Consider the following 18,164-nt stretch of genomic DNA (forward strand, 5'->3'; position numbering starts at 1 on the left):
TTTTTTTTTTTTTTTTTTTTTTTTGTACGAGGGATCAAACTCGGCACTTTGCTTTTGCGAGGCAGGCAGCAGGACCACTGAGCTAAAGCCCCAGCCCTCTTCCAGATGATTCTTAATCCAGTCAAGGTGACAGTCAAGATTGACACAATCTGATAACAATTTTTCTCAATTTCTTGAAAAAGTAGTCCTTTGATTTGAAAAGAAGGTAGAGTAGGGCCGGGGATTAGCTCAGTGGTTCCACCACCTGCCTCACAAGCACAAGGACCTTAGTTCGATCCCTGGTATGCACCCCCTCCCCCCAAAAAAAGAAAAAGAAAAGAAGGTAGAGTAAAAGTTGATGTGACCATGAACCTTTTTTATGTATGTATGTATTTATTTATTTATGTTTTTTGAGACAGGTTCTCACTATGTAGTTCAGGCTGGCTATGAACTCACGATGTAGCCCAGATTGGCAATCCTCCTGCCTCAGCCTATACTGGGAGTACAGGCATTTACCACCACTCCTGGCATGACCCCAAGATCTTACATAGTCAACCACCGTATGCATGAAAGTGTATCCATGTGTGCATACATACATGAATGCACACGCACGCACACTCACACACAAACACACACACAGGCCCCTATTTCCTTAAATACCACGTCAATGTATTTTCAGACAAACATTATCAATATTTTCTCTACTTGGACATTTATAGAGCTGAGGCTGAGCTAGAAACACTATAAATGTTGCCTCTCATTTTTATCTTCAGGAGAAAAAAAGCATCGAAACTGTAACAAACATAACAAACATATCTGAACAATCACTGTTAATAGATGCTCTTTCTCAGCAGGCCAAACGAAACACTCCCAGAAATAAGCTCCAGAGTAGACACGAGCGGACACTGGACTTCTATATTTAGATCTTGGAGATTTTCTGCCCACTAAAATGATGGGGATTGAACTCAAGAAAGCCCTCTACTCGGTTACTCCCCCAGCTCCTGACACCTGCAAATCTTATAAAGTAAAATTGCTAATCAAAACTAGCCTCAGTCACCAAACACTGGTATGGAGGACGTGCCCTACCCTCCCTGCATGAGTGCAGGCTGGGCACACCCTCACCAGCACACTCACCGTATCCTGCTGTTACAAGAGGGAAAGAGACTGTGGTCCAGGTCTAAAGAGAGTCTGGGGAAATTTAACAATCTCCCTAAGACATTTCTCCCTATGCTCATTCATGATGCCAACCAGTGAGGCACATGGAAACTCTAGTGCGCTCTACCTGTTGTCTTAGGCCCAGCCCATAGCTGGCCTCTCCATTTACTTCTAGCTTGTAAGAAAAAGGCAAACTAATCGCATCCCATGTTCGAACTTGCCAGTAAGCCTAGAGCAACGGTGGCAAACCTATGGCACACATGCACAACGGGTTGTTTGAAAGCTATAATGGGTTTGCCATCACTGGTCTAGAGGTTAATGTTGAACAACAGCTTTGCCATTTAGCAGAAACTTCAAACCTGACCCCAACATGCTGATTTTACTCCAGACTCACTCTTTAGTCAGCTGTGTCAGAGCACCAACACAGGGACCCATTTCCCTAGCTGCATATGGGGGCTTGTCACTAGACCATGAAACAGGGAGCAAGAGGCAAGAAAAGTGTTTCACACACGGCTGATATCTCTGAAAATCAACCAGGCCGGGCCTTCTTTTCCTATTAGAACAGTAACCTCAGTAAATATCATGGTCACAAGGGAAAGAGGCTGGTCAAAAACAAAGAACTGGACCCAATGTCTAGGACACAAATGTAGACAAGAGCACAAGCTCAAGCATAATGTTTTTAAAGTTCAAGTTTGAATGGAATGATGTCTGGGATTTGCTTAAGTAATATCAGAGGGCAGCTCCATGGAAATGAACTGGCTGAGTTAACTACTGAAGTGATGCTTAATGAGGGGCTCAATATTGTTTTTATGATGTTTGATATTTTCCATAATAAAATTAAACAAAACAAAATAAAAAATTTAAATTATCAAGTTGTAGCCATATATGGTAGTGAATGCCTGTAATCCCAGCACTCTGGGAGGCTGAAGCAGGAGGACTGCTAAGTTCAAGCCCAGCATGACAAATTTAGTGACTAAGACCCTGTTTTAAAATAAAGAATTAAAAAAAGGACCAGGGATGTAGCTCAGTAGGAAGGCCTTGGGTTCAATCCCCAGTACTGGGGGAAGAAAAGTTCGAACCTCAGACCTGTAAGTAAGATCACTGTTGGCTAACCTACTCCTCTTCTAGATTCCTAGATCCTTCACGTTCATATTTATAGTGTGTTTAGACCACTCATGACAAGGGACACAGAGAAAATGTGCTCAAATTATACATTCTAATCCAGTAACTCAAGTTTATGCCATTTTTCTACCAAATGCATAATTTTTAGAATTAAAAGTAGGAAAGGAACAGGAGGATGGCTCTGAGTTAATGTGGAAGACTCCCAGGATATCAAGTCAGAAGACCTGAATTACATAACCTGGAATCTGTGTTTTTCTTCATCATCTGGCCCTAGATGGATCACTGGGAAACAGTTCTACTCTGCATAAAACGGGTAAACGCCTTTTCACAGGTAATTAAAGTAGACCTGATGAAAGTCGATTGGCGTAGATTTCAAAAGGAAAAGGGACACCTGCAAGTTCTCTCATGGTGCTGCTCTGACAACCAAATGGGACACATGTGGAGAGACCTTAAAGAACAGGGTCCACTTGTCCTTTACACACTGGCTCCTCACTAGCCCCAGGACCACCTAGCATCCTGCCCCACCCACCTCCAGCTAGGCCTCAGGGATACCTTCTGTCCCTTTCCTTTTGCATGAATCTTAGGAACACTTCTCTGGCGGGTCCCCAGCTTCCTGCCCAACAACTGTTCCCTATTCTGCAACCACAAATGGCAGAGTAGAAACACCTTGCTTTGTACCCTCCACCTGTATGTAGCTAGCTGAATCACCCACTCTATAAGCTCCTCCAAAGCACAAAATGAAGCTCAGTCATCATGTGGTATGCAGTGGATACATGATACAGGGGTAAAACCTCAAGCGAGTTCACAGATGAACGTCCAGCTAGCGAGACTGCTTGTCTGTGGTGGTTAACTCATGGTCCTCTTGAGTGGGGGTGCCCTGCCTGAATTGAGTTGGAGTTGGTGGGGGCAGATTTCAGGCTGATTCTCCTTGGAAGAGCTTTGTTGCTGCTGATTTTCACCCTGGCTGCTCTCCAGCTGCGGTTCTCTTGGGAGGGGCTCTGGTCTTCAGCGCCGGCTCCTGCTTCTCCGCACAAACTTTTTGGTTCCAGCAGGCACTGACTCTCCAGCAGGCCGGGCACCCATCCTTCAGTCTTCAGTCTTCCATCGTGGGTTCCTCCGTCTGCCGCTGCAGGTTTGCACCGGACACTGAGAGGATCCTGGACCTCAGCTGGATTCCTCAGGTCTCTAACCTGCCAGCAGATCTCTCACATGCATCTACTTTTGACTCTGTGGGCAAATGTGGTGAGCTACTCTTGTAAATTTGTGTCCTGCACTAAATCTGTTCCCTTGCAAACACTGACTAAAACAATGTCTTAAATCTCCTTGAAATGCCCATAAAATCATGTGAAACAAAGCAAATATTCGGAAAACATCAAAAATGAAATGAGCTGCAAGTACACAGAAACAAATCTGGAAGCAATGAAAAAATTTTGCAATTTAAATCATTATCCCAAAAGAATTTTCTTGAATCAACAAAATGTTCACAAACTTAATGGGGGGAGGGGGCTGATCACTTTTTCAAGACTGGAGAAAGCCCTACAGATAATAAGGCATTAATGAAAATGTTTTAACAGTCATGATACTAAGAGTAACTAAAAGAACAAAACAGAAAGCCTAGGAAAAAATGCCAGTATGTATACAAATGGTACATTTTAAAAGCAAACATCACAAAACAGTGAAAAAACATCATTTTACAGGGCCAGGGATTTGGCTCAGTGTTTCTACCACCTGCCTCTCAAGTGCAAGGGCCCAAGTTCGATCCCCAGTAAGATCATTTTATGGGCTTCATCTTGAGCTGCACTGCTACCTCAGCCTGGGTCGTCTACAGCCACTCCCTCAGCTGACCATAATCTACTTGCAAGGAAGACTTCAGCCAGGCCTCACACCTTACCATTCAAGGCCAAGGACATCCCACTGCCCTGTCAAACTCAACAAACACTGAAAAGCACATGTCCCCCTGACAAACCTCTCCTGCTTTTCCATGTTCTTTGCTGGTCAACAAACCACTTGCTCCTGGATTCCCAAGCTAATGCCCTGGGAAGTTTTTGTAGCTTCTCCCTGGCTCGACAGGTCACTAACTGATACCTGTTACTTCTTCCTCCCTCTTCTTTCCCCGAAGGCAGATTTCACATGCACCCCATCCTTTCTCACAAACAATCCCACAGCCTACCTGGTCTCCCTGAGTCTGAGGCCTGACTCCCTTCAGTTCATTCACTACCCTGTTTCTAAAATGGGATCTCTTGTTTTTTATTTCTTCCTGGTAGCAGATATCAAACCCAGAGATACTTTACCACTGAGCTGCGCCCCCAGCCCTTTTTAAAGTTTTGTTTTGGGGAGGTCTGTGTTATTTTATTTTGTTTCGTTTCTGCAGCGCTGGAGATTGAACCCAAGGCCTTTGCACTCAGCTACAACTTTAGCCCTATTTATCTATTTATTTATTTTTCAGACAGGGTATTGCTAAGTTCCCAGGCTGGGCTGGAACTTGAGATATTCCTGCCTCAGCCTCCCAGAGTGCTAGGATTACAGGCAAGCACCATCGTGTCCAGCTGGTTTTTGAGACAGTCTCACTAAATTCCCAGACTGGCTATAGCGAACAATCTTCCTGCCTCAGCGTCCCAAGAAGCTGGGATTACAAGTGTGTGCACATAGGCAGGAGTAATCTTTCTGAAATGCAAATATACTTATTTCCTACTTCAAACCTTTCAATGACTTTCCACTTCTCTCATTAAAAAAAAAAATCACTATAACATACAAGGAAGGTCCTCCAAGATCCAGGCTCCTTCACCACCCCTTTTTCCACACTTTCAACAGCCATTCTGGACCCAAAGCCTCCCCAACCTGGCCGACCCTTGTAACCTGTGCCTCCGTACAAGCTCTCTGCCTAGGAGCTCCTGCCACTCCCTCTTCCAGGACGTCATCCTGCTGGCTCCCTACCACATACATATGATGTGACTGAGGTGTCTAAGTGCCACTGTCCTTAATCATGATATCCCTTCTCACGGCGTGTGGTTCATTTATTAACCAAAATATTTTAGACTGTGAGCTCCTTCCAATTAGAAACTGGTGAGTTAACAGCTTCTCCACTGCTAATAAGTTAATTACCACAGTGACTAGAGTCTATGCATGTAGCTGCTATTCTTGGAAGGGAGAGACTGTATTTTACCCTTTCCAAGACTTCCCTGTAGTTTGTAACATCCTATGTTGTATGCACACTGAGGTCTGCACAAATACGCTCTGAATGAATGCATTAGCACTTCCTCAATACACTCCAGGCTGCTAACTTTCCTAGGATTCAAATACTGATCTTTTCTTCTGATTTGATTACTTATAACATGGTTTCACTATATTTAGAAACTCTAGAAATAGAGTTCACCTGCTGTTTGCTGTTGTTTTTTCTTTGACTCTTGCTCTTCTAATTCACTATTCGTTTAACAGTCTTGCTTTTTGTTTGTTTTTTTTGGTTTTTTGAGATAGGGTCTCACTATGTAGTTGAGACTGATCTGGAACTATGTAGCCCAGGCTGGTCTCAAACTCACAGCAATCCTTCTGCCTCAGACTCCCAAGTGCTGGGTACAGGCGTGTTCTGGAACTATGTAGCCCAGGCTGGTCTCAAACTCACAGCAATCCTTCTGCCTCAGACTCCCAAGTGCTGGGATTACAGGCGTGCGCCACCACGCCCGGCTTGCTTTTTGTTTTTAAGAGGAGGAAAGTGGGGCCACTCAGTAGTGCTCCCACCTGCCTCGCACACAGAAGTTTGTCAAAGTTAAACACTGGCTAAAACCCTGTATATCTTCATGGCCTACCCATAATTTGACAAGGGGGGGGAGGGAGAGAGAGAGAGAGAGAGAGAGAGAGAGAGAGAGAGAGAGAGAGTATGGGGAACAAGAATAGCCCAGAAAGACAGGAGGGGTCCCCAATGGGTTGACCTTAACAGTCTTTTTTGTTGTTGTGTTTTGTTTTGTTTTGTTTTTAGTAATAGAGATTGAACCCAGGGTCTTTATACTGGGCTACACCCTCAGCCCTTTTTATTTCAACACAGGGCCTGGCTAAGTCACCCAAGTTGGGTTCAAACTTGGTATCCTCCTGCCTCAGCCTCCAAGAGTATTGGAATTGCTGTGGCATACCACCATGCCAGCTGAACTAGTCTATTTCATCTGCCTTTATCAATTCACGATCCATTGATATATGAATCAGAATTTTATTCTATCACTTATGCTCACTGCAAGAAATCATAATGAAGCCAAGAGACAGAAGTTAGGCAGATAGGGCACGGTTCTTGAATAGTTAACCTGAAGTAAACTCAAAGTAAGGGCTAAGTGAGTTGACAAAGGGTTAGAATAATTAACTTAAGCAAACTGACTGTCCAGGCTAAATGGGATGTAAGGGACAAAAACAAGTTCCTAACCACAATGGAAAAGCCCTGGGGTAAGTGAAATACAAACAAAGCAGTTTAACCTAAAACTGTATAAAAGCCCTTGGACTTAAACTTTTTATTTGTGCTTTTCTGCCTTTCCGAAAACCCCTGCCCAACAGCAGGAAGGCCTTTCTTTTTATTCTGACAGACACACATTTAGTTATTACCCACTGCTTGCTGCTTGCTGTTCTGTTGACTTCAATCTTCCTCACCCAAAAACAAGGAGCGATCTGGTTACAGCAAGGTAATAATTTTATATATGAGGAAACTGTAGTGTAAAGAAGATAAATAATTTAATATAATGAAACATGGCAAACTCTTGGCCAAGCCAGAACCCAGGTATGACTCTTTACCATGATGCTTCTTGGACATCAGGCTTGGCATGAACAAAAAATCAAGTGTGTAACAAGTACACGGCAAATTGTGGTGAATTAACTAACTTGGAACGCCCAGCTGAAAAGAATTAAAATGGTTGGGCGTGGAAGACCTACCTGAGGATTGTGGCCAAGGGCATAAAGAGAGAAGTGGAGGGGAAGATAGTGGGCTGTTGATTTTCGAGAAGCTTGCTGCAGGTGGTTTTCCTGATGTGAATTTGGCTGTGCTCATGTTGGAGGAGGAGGTTGTAGTCTCGCTGTTGCTGGGAATGGCTGGTGTTCTCGTCAGGGGAGCTCTGATCTTCACTGTGTCAATTCCTGACTCCAATGTGGATCTCTCAGCCTGGTGGCACAAATCTTTCCTTCCACCGGTGTAGGTTTTCTGGCTTCCACCAATGGCCTTTGAGCTTTCCCGGTGCAGATCCTCAGTACAGACAAGCATGAGACACTGCCATGGGCTCTAGGCCACTGGCTGGACTCATGGAGGACACTGCCTTGGACTCTTGGCCTACAGCTGGACTTGTGTGAGACATTGCTGGGATCGAGGCCCTTGGCTGGATTCTTTGGGCCTCTAGTGTATGGCTAATCTCTAGCATTCCTCTGCAATTGACCTTTTGGGTGGATAATTTATAGGATTTATAATCTATTTCCCTTGCAAAACCCTGACTACAACACAAATGAAGCAAATTTAAGATGGCTGATATTATTTACAAGGTTTTATCAGCATATGGCTGCAAAAATAGGGCCTAACTCTTGAATTAGATTTTTTCTGGAATGTTCCTAGTATGACCATCTCAGATCTAATTAGTTTGTTTGGTTTTTTTCTTTTTTTGGGGGGGTACCGGGAATTGAACTCAGGTCCTTGAGCTTGTGAGGTAGGCACCAGAACCACTGAGCTAAATTCCAGGCCCTATATCAGATCTAATTAGAATGATAGACAAAAACTCTGAATCTTCTTTGCATAAATGAGCAGCAAGCGTATCTGCACACTTTCTGCACGTCTCTGAAGATCTCATCTGGAGGAGATTGAGAAGAGAGAGCTAGATCTGGTCTTACCAATAACAGACCTACCCAGGGCTAGAAATGAACGTGGCCAGGAGCTCTGCCTTTGCCTAGGTTTTTCAATGGTGTAGCTTATTGCAGCCCCTTTCTTCCTGCAAATAGGTCCCCACTTCTGTTGTGGGAAATGATGCCTCTGAACCAAGGTTAGTCAGACCTGAAATCCTGTGATCTTTACCACAGAAAGCTGGGTATCAAATATTTAATCAGAAACCACTATTATAGCAATTTCTACAGGATTTTAATTTTTCTTTCCTTTTTTTTTGGTGCCAGGGATCGAACAGGGACTTCGTACTTGCAAAGCAGGCAGCAGAACCACTGAGCTAAATGCCCAGCTATAGCAATTTCTATTGGCAAAACTGAACTTCCTTTTTATTTTATCTTAATGTACTTGAGCGTTGTATAATACAGCGTATGTATGATCACATATCGCTATTCAACTTTTCTAGGGTAGAAAACTTCCTTCAGTTCAATGATGAATAAAATACAATCCCTACTAGTAATACCTGAAATGTGGGATGTTCTTGCTGTGAAACCTATGATTCACCTTCTGCTTTCAAAGGACTCAGAAGAGGAAGAGGAAAGGGAAACTATCAGTACTTGCCATCATGAAATAAAAATGTCTGAGAGAGGCATGGTGGTACACACCTGTAATCCCCTCTCTCAGGAGGGTGCTGCGATTGCTTCTCTGCCTTTTGGCTAAGATCAAGTGGGGAGGCTGAGCCAGGAGGACTGCTGCAAGTTTGAGCCAGCCTGGACTACACAGCAAGACCCTGTCTCAAAAAATAAAAATTAAAAGGTCTGGACAAAACCATATGGGAATTTTAAGGAAGGATTGCAACCATGGCCTCAGAAAAGGTGATAAGAAGAAAATGACAGTAGAATAAATTTTAAAGGCTACATAGCAGTCCCATATCATGGGAGTAAGAGAAGAGAGTGTTTAGAGCAAAGAAAATGTATAACAAGGAGTCTCAGAGTAGAAGACAACACATACTGAGAAAACATTAAATAATCAGCTTATCCAGAGCGTGGGGGAAATGGAGGAATAATAGCATGCATGCACACACACGCACACCCCAACAAAGAGGATTATGGACTCTCAGTTGTCAGTGGCCTAAACAAATATGCTAAAATGTAAATGCTAAAATGTAAAATGTAAATGCATGAACTCTACTCGAACTCATGGCAATCCTCCTGCCTCAGCCCCCTGAATGCTGGGATTACAGGCATGTGCCATAGTGCTCAACTTCTCAAAATACTGGACTTATATAGCAATAACGTTACTATATGATTCAACAATTCCACTAGTAGGTGTATTCCCAAGAAAAGGAAAATGCATCCACAGGAAAACTGTACATGAATGTTCATAGAAGCATTATTCATCATAATGTGGAAACAACCCAGATATTCAAACACCTATCGATTAACAGATACACAAAATGTTATACCCACATAAAGTAACATTATTCAGTAACACAAAGAAAGGAAATCTGCAGTTTTGAAGTTTTTTCCTCTTTCTTCTCTCATAGAAACTGAGCTCTGATAGTTCTGAGTGTGAAGCTTATTCCTGACACACTGCACCACTCTTCTTTCCACTTGGAAAACTCCATTTGATCTCTCACGGCACAGCCAGCTCCCTGTCAGTCGGACCTCATCCGTATGTCTGCCACCTCTTGTCAGAGTCTCTGCATGCTGCCTATCCAACCCAGCGGCCCATCTCAGCTTATCATCTCTGCTTTTTCTCTAGGGTTTTACACTTGATTTTAGCCAAAAGGCTGAGAAGTGATTTCTCTATGGTTTTAGCTGCTGTATTTTGTTAGTGTTGCTGACTATATGCATGCCTTTCTCCTCTGGATGAGCAGACAACTTTTCCCCTTGCCTACCATTCTCTCATCAGAGTCAATCATAGTACCAGATCAATATTAGCTTTATTATTAGATAAATGTCTTTATGACTCAAGAAAAACAAGAAATGAAATACTTAAGTACAGATGAAGCATGAAAAGGAGGCTCCCGGACAGACCACCCAGGCATGGTGTAGGAGCAAAAGCAGCTTTTATTGTCGGCAGCTCAGCAAGGGACTTCAGCCACCTTAACAGCCCAGATCTGGGCTTTACTTTCAATTTTATACCTGTTTGCTTAGATGGGGCTTTTTCTAATTGGAGAGGAAATAGCAGGTGAGGTTACACAATCAGAGCAGTGGTTCTTCAGCAGGAGCAGGAAGTTCTGGAGGGACCTTGGAAGATGGTTATGCTCTGGTGAAATCCCATTACAGTTGTGGTCAGGGCTACTGTGTAAGGAGGGAGTCTCAGTTTCCTCATACAGATATATGTTACAACATGGAGAAACCAAATCCTTGCTACATGCAAGAAGGCAGTAACAAAGGTCAATAACTGCATGATTGCCATGTAATGCCATATATAGAATGTACTGTCTATAAAATAAATTTACAGAGACACAGACTAGATTAGTGGTTGCCTAGGAGGGGGAGAGTGGGAAAGCTGAAGTGGTAGCTACAAGTGTGAGGTGTAGTTTCCTTGTCGAGCAGTGCAAATGTTCTAAAATTAATTGTGGTAGTGGATCCATAACTCTAAGTATATTAAAAGCAAACTAATTTTATACAAGTTGACTGAATTTATGATCTCTTGAATTATATCCTAATAAAATTGTTACATTAAGAGGAAAAATGTTAAGTTGGGACCCACATGCTATGACCATCTTCTAAAATAAAATATCTAATAAGACACACAGTCCTAACTTAATATGCAAAATATCCAAGATTCAATCAAAAATCACTTATTATAGCAAAAACAGGAAAGCAACAATGCGAATGAGAGAAAAAATTAGCAGATACCAACACCAAAATAAATTAGATATTGAAATTATCTGATAAGGGTTTTAAAAGTCATCATTTTAACAGACAATTACAAATAGTCTTGAAACAACTGACAAAAAGAAATCTCCCAAAGAAATAGAAAATAATGGAAAAGAACCAAATGCAGACTATAAAACCGAAAATACAATAAATGAAATAAAAATCTCACTGGCAGAATGAATGCGACAGAGAAAAGAGTCAAGTTGCAACTGGAAGTAGGAGTCATCTAATCTGAACAGAGGAGGAAAAAAAAAAAAAAAGTGGGCAAGCCTTGGGAGATCACAGCAAAAGATCTAATGCTCATTTCCTGACCATCACAGAGAGAGGAAGCTGCACCAATGATCCCAGCAGTGCTGGAGGCCGATGCAAGATCATTACAAGGTCAAGCTCAGCCTACACAACTGATCAAGACAGTGCTCCTCCCAAAATGAGGAGGGACCAGGGATGTACTCAGCGCTGGGTTCAAATCCGAGGGGAGGAGGGCCATGGGGAGGAAAGGGGGACTGAAAAATTATCCTAGGAAATGGCTAAAAAGTTCCCAATTTGGCAAAAAGGCAAACCAACAGTTCAAGAAGGTGAGAGAACTCGGAATAGGATAAATCCAAAATTCATGAGAGAGGACATTACAATTAAACTTCTGAACACTAAAGAAAAAGACCTTTAAAGCACATGGGGAGAACAGACACATTAGCTACAAGGAAATATAAATTTCTATGACAGGATTTCTCATCTAAAATCATAGAAGTAGCACATTTTTCAAATGTTGAAAATAAAGAACTGTCAACCACAAACTCTATAAAGAGAAATAGCTAGTCTGGCATGGCAGCACACATCCGTAATCCCAGCACTCTGGGCAGCTGAGGCTGGAGGATCACAAGCTGAAGCCTATCCCGGGCAATTTAGCAACTAGACCCTATCTTTGTTTTTGCTATTTGTTTTGAGACAGGGTCTCCCTATATAGTTGGCTTTGAACTCACAAAAATCCTGCCTCAGCCTTCTAAATGCTGGGATTACGGGCATGTACCACCATGGCTGGCTAGTGAGACCCTATCTTGAAAAAATAAAAAATAAAGGCTGAGGATGTAGGTCAGTGTGAAAGTCATGGATTCAATGCCCACTACCACCAACGGGGGGTGAGGGGGGGAGCTGACAAATTTTTAAGAAAACAAACCATGAGAAAATACAAAACATACTGATATCGATATATGAGTAATGTGGTAGATTAACTAATAGCTTGGAACACCCTGCTGAACTGAAAGTCTGAGCGTTGAAGGATCCACCTGAGGACTGTTGCCAATGGCCATAAAAAGAGAACTGGAGGGGAAGATTGTGTGCTGTTGATTTTCCAGGAGAAGCTTGTTGCGGGTGGTTTTCCTGGTGTGAACTTGGCTGTTCTCGTCTGAAGAGGAGCTCGGGGCCTCCCTGTCACTGGGATTGGCTGCTGTTCTCGTCAGGGCAGCTCTGATTTTCACCGTGAGCATCACTTCCTGGCTCCAGTGTGGATCCCTCAGCCTGGTGGCACAAATCCTTCATTCCAGGTTTTCTGGCTTCCACCACTGGCCTTTTTGCCTTCCCGGTGCAGATCCTCAGTACAGACAAGCATGAGACACTGCTGTGGGCTCTAGGCCACTGGCTGGACTCGTGGAGGACACTGCCTTGGACTCTAAACCTTTGGCTGGACTTATATGTGGGACAACACTGGGATCGAGGCCCTTGGCTGGATTCTTTGGGCCTCTAGTGTGCAGCTAATCTCTTGTACTCCTCTGCATTTGACTTTTTGGGTAAATATCATAAAATAATTCTATAAATTATGTGTCCTGTATTAAATGTATTCCATTGCCAAACCCTGACTACAAGTAATTACAGATGTTTCCTATAATAGTAATAGTGATTAAATATTTGGAAAAATAGATCTCCCTCCCTCATCACCAATGCCAGTGAGATTCATCTCGATGCAGGGCTGAGTACTCCCCACTCCTGTAATTTTCTTAGTTAATAAAAGGGGTTATGTCTCTATTCAAAAATCTTTTATCAATTTGACCATTTTTGTTCTAGTTAAAAATGTCAAACTTTATAAGCCTAACATCATAAAAGAGCTATTTTTTAAAAGATACAAGATCAACATGACTCAACCATCTGAAATTAAGTCTTTTTTAAACAGCATCTGTTTAAGACGGAAGGCTAAAGTAGTAACCATTGCACTTTAACCACCTTAAAACCCAGGTCATTATAGAGCAAATCACAGCTTTCTCAGTTTACTTTAATTTAGAAGGATTGCATGTGTCTGTGTTTGAAACAAAAATGACTATGCAAGTTTGACTAGTGACCTATTCAGCAACCAAGAAGAAAAATAGCTGTACCACTTGCAAAACCATGAATTCAAGGTCTGTTTTATAATATTTACCCACAGATTCATTCAACCTACTTTTACCAAGTTTCTAAAATACAGGAAGTGCTGTTCAAGGCAGTGATGACCAGACAAATGAAGTATGATCCCACACCTCAAGGGACTCCTGGTCATGAGAAAAATGGGCTCACAAGAAATCACTTCAATCCAACATGTACTACACACAAAATATCCAGGAAGTTAATCATGTGAACAAAGGTGCTATCTATCCTGATTGTGAAAGGATGAGTTAAATGCTATTGTTCTTCAGGGTTCCAGCACTCTTACTTCCTGTGTTAGGTCCACTTCTCAGCCCTAGATGCAAATCAGATACATCGGAAACATTTTTTGTTTGTTGTTTTTGGTACCGGGGATCAAAACCCAGGTCTAGCATTTGCGAGGCAGACGGAGGAACCACTGAGCTAAATCCCCAGCCCCTGGAAATATTCTTTGAAGAACAAAGTCTGACCCTAGACCAGACCAAATAAATGAGAATCTCTGTAGATGCTTAATTCCCCCATCCTTACCCATTCAAAGCTACCTGGTTTCCAGGTAGCGCCTGTGTTAAAACCCACTGGACCAGGACGTCCCTCCTACTTCTGATGACTTCTATTTTCATCCTGGAACAGACCCTCCAAATATATCTCCATCCTTAGGCCCAACCTCTCTTGTGCTATTTCTTAGACATCAAGATGGCACCATCTTGGTCTCCATCCTCTACAAAATCTGTTCCTTTTCCTGTAATTCCTTACTAGATGAAAGGAATCACCAGTTACTCAAACCAGCAATCAAGTCATCTTAAGAGTGGTGATGTGGCTCAGTGGTAGAGTGCTTGTCTAGCATGCACAAGGCCCTGGGTTTGATACTCAACACCAAAAAGTAAAATTGAGCCCTTGATCTCACTGGCCTCATCTTTCACCTGGGTTTCTGTAACAACCTCCATGCAGCTCCAATCTTGTCTTCTCTTATCTAGTCTCCGCAATGCCACCAGAGAATCAGAGGGATCCTTCTCAAAATCCATCTGTTCACAACTCATTCGTGTGACCAGTGCAGTCAGGTATCAAAACCCATCTAGATTTCAAAGCTCTGCCCTTAGAGCTAAGAAAGAGAAGGTGTCAGCAAGTGAATGCAACAATCACAGGTACTCTGACAGCAGACTCCAAGAGGAAGATAAACTGGGGGCAGATGTGGAAAAGCCTTACTGACCATACAAACTGTAAGCATGCATATTCTCCAGATAGCTAAGAGCATTCCATGCAGCCAGAAACAAGTCTGGGACGGAAACAAGCCAGACTCTGCAGGATTTTCCCAGGTTGAAATCCTCCAAAGGTTCCTCGACACTCCAGAATAAAACTAGGTCTTAAGCCACACAGAGTCATTCATGAGCTGCTTTACAGACTCATGTCTCCTCCTGCCCTTTCTCCAGCCTCCCCAAATCTAGTTCTTTCTCAAATGCAGTGGGTTATGACACACCTCTGTACATGTTATCCCTTTCTCCCAAAATGCTGGTATTCTCTCACTTTTCCTTGTCTAGCATCAGCTCTTCTGAAAATTTTATTAGTTTACGGAGTGCCTACAATGTTCCTGGAACTTTCTTATAATACAATGCAGCCCTTGAAGCTCACCAATTTGTCCTGCCATCTCTCATACTAGTTTTTTTAGGCAAAGGATCAAAATCCGCTTTGGATGCTGGACTTACCACTACTACTGTCTTAGTTACTTTCCCATTATGGGACATAATACCTGACACCCACAACGTAAAGGAATAGTGGTTTATTTTGGCCAGCAGTTTGTAGAGGGAGGTTCCATTCTACAGTCTGCTGGCTCCAAGGTAGGGTGGCATGGCAGAGGGGCTTGGGACAGGAAGCACAGAGAGTCGAGGGAAGAGCAGGGAAGGGAGAGACCTTCCAGGCCAGGCCCACAGTAACCCACCTCTTCTGCCCAGACCCCTCCTCCTAGCAAAAAGTCAGCTATAAACCCCCAGACCCAATCACCACCCAAAAGTCCCCCTATGTATTTGTGCAAAACAGAATCTCTACAGAGATTCTCATTCATCTGGCCTGGTACAGGGCCAGACTTTGTTATTTTAAACATGTTACCTCGCTGCAAACCATAACACCTACTCGTCAGGGATAAAAATGAGAACAACCACTATAATAGTGTCAAAATGGAGACAGCAGTAGGGTGCCGTGGGAACACAAAGAAGAGTCACTGAATCTGAACTGAGGTGGAATCTGAAAAAACACTCTGTGCCTGGGGACAGAAACTTCCTCACCCTGTCCAGGATGGCGCTTGGAGAGCAGCCGGTAGTCACTTCTATCACAATCTTTAGCACAGTCTTAATAATAGTGTTTAAATGGTCTGTTTCCTAAACTGCTTTCTGCACTGGCTCACAAGGGGCTGGGGAAGAGGAGAAGCCCTCCTATAGCTTTGGAAGTTCTAGTTCATCACACTGTGTTTGGAGGCTGATGAGACTTTTTAAAGAAAACACATGGCAGGATCAGATTTATATTTTAAGAGTGCAAGACCCAGAGGCACTGAGGCCCAAAGGCGGCTGCTGGCTCTGGTCAGAAAAAAACACAAGCAAAGCTGGGACCCATCTGCAGTCAAAGTAAAGTGGACAGAAAAAGATCGGAGGTGGGGCCACGGGATGTAGCTCAGTGGTTCTGCTACCTACCTCACAAGCCCAAGGACCTGAGTTCAATCCCTGGTATCAATATACATATATATATCTGACCTAGCAACAATAGGATCTGTGACAGACACGTGTCAGGAGAAAAGAAGATGATTTCTAGGGTAAAGATATAAAACTAGGAGGAATTTTCCTATGTGTCCTTGAGGGGGCAAAAGGGAGAGGGAAAAGGAAGAAAAAGATAACTATGCTTAAGGTACCAAGTATCTATGCATTGTTGTCCAGCAGAGATATAAAAATTGGGACCTGAAACTTAAGGGAAGTGGGGACTAAATATAGATCCTCGAGAACTTTAAATATACAGATGCTATTTGAAGTTACGAACAGAAATATAAGCATGCAAGGAAATTAGAGAACAGAAAAGAACATCAAACACAAAGGGAACAAAACATCATGTTTTCTGAGAAGAGGGAAGGTGTTTTTGTTGTTTTGGACGGTGGAAACCAGAGCTTATATGCACTCGAGGGGAAAAACATAATATGGGAGAGATCAGAGATGTCAGTCTAGAAAGGATGACCATTCTCTTCCTCTGAGATAAAAGGAAAAAGATCTGAAATCAGCTAAGTACAGCCACAGACCAAAAGGACAGATCCTTAAAAGTTCAGGGCTGATTCCCACCAACTTCTTCCATGAAGCAAGAGGCAAAATAAACAGTGCAGAGTAGGCAAGAGTAGGACAAAAAGTCAAAGGATGGTAAAGATACATGAACAGCATGACAGGATTCAGCGCGGAAGAGGAGCTGGGGAAGGAGAAAGTCACAAGATCTCCAAGCAGTGTACATGAAGTTGGAATCTGAAACACAGGACAGCACCCCGAAGCAGCTCAGTTACATGATTTTCTCCAGCCTGGCCAGGGAGCCCAGGAGCTGAAAAGGCTGATTCAGGCTTGAGATCATCAGAGCAAACAAGGCAAGAATAGCACAAGGCCCAGAACAGCGCTTTTATAATTAATCTTTAAAGGTCAGATGTATTCTTTTTTAAAAAATGACTTATAATCCTCTTGACAACCAGAAAAGGGTTGGGGATGGGAGACTGGAGGATAATTCCTCTTTAACTCCTAGAAAACTTGTCAAAACTTCCAGTCCTGAGCAAATGTGATTCTTTCAGCTGCTGAGTCCAAGAAAACCAAACCCGATTCCCTCTGGCTCTTAAAGGATGAAAATTCATCGTAGCTCACACAACATCTAGCTTTACGTACAATGCTATTTCATCTAGGAGACAGTGGCTGGGAAAGGCTGGGAAACACTGTAGATGGGGGGGGCTGTAATTACACTGCAAAGCAGCCTAAGCATCCTTCACCGAGGTTAAGATGAAACACTCCGGGACACAAAAGCAGAATTCAGTTTCTCTCAAATAAATATAGTCACTAGTTGATAATTTAACCCCTTTTTCACCAATTCATTCTGCCATCTCCCAGCATCACTCTTCAGGTACAGGGTCAAAAATTTCCCTGTGGATACTGGATTTCTCCCATCTGGACAGCACAACAGTCCGAGAGGAAGAGGCTAACACGCCTGAGTACCCACCTCGTGCCGGGCCTACTGTGTGCCAGCCTCAGGGCTACGCACCTCCCATGTTGTGAGCGCAGCTGATTTCAGAACGAACCGTGACGCTGAATCTACAGCCCTGGCCTTCAGAGAGGGAGAAAGTTTATGAAGGTTCAAGGGTAAAGGAAGAGGAGTTGGCTACGGTGGCTGATAGCGACGAGTTGGGAAAAGGAGGCGTCTGTCTGGGAGAGAAGGGACCAGACCCAGGGACCCCTGGGGGACAGACGACAGGAAAGGATAGGAGACAAGTACACAATCTGGGGATGGGTTACCGGGGGATGGGGAGGCGCCCTGCGGGCAGGGGTCTCATTTGGGGAGAAGCCCCCAAGACCGCGGAGCTGGACGTGAGGGGAGGGGCGAGGGCAGAGTGCAGGGAGGCTGCCGGGGACAGGGACGCAGGCGACCTAGGACCCCCGCAGGAGTGGTGTACAGGAGGCGGAAGTCGGGTGCCTGCAGGAGGGGGTCTCGTTTTGGGGAGAAGACCCCCAGATTGCGGAGCTGGGACGAGGGCAGGCGGGGATGAGGGCAGAGGGCAGGGAGCCGACCCGGGCCGGGGACACGGG

At 43.6% G+C, this 18,164-nt stretch overlaps 1 protein-coding gene across 1 annotated transcript in view; it reads right to left on the reverse strand.

Annotated features, from left to right (window-relative positions):
- Tpst1 (tyrosylprotein sulfotransferase 1) overlaps window positions 1–18,164 on the reverse strand; it is a 90,722-nt gene that overhangs the window by 71,634 nt on the left and 924 nt on the right. The window lies entirely within an intron of this gene.

This window comes from Fukomys damarensis, unplaced genomic scaffold, assembly GCF_012274545.1.
Source record: "Fukomys damarensis isolate Sample0158 unplaced genomic scaffold, DMR_v1.0_HiC HiC_scaffold_17, whole genome shotgun sequence".
NCBI lineage: Eukaryota > Metazoa > Chordata > Mammalia > Rodentia > Bathyergidae > Fukomys > Fukomys damarensis.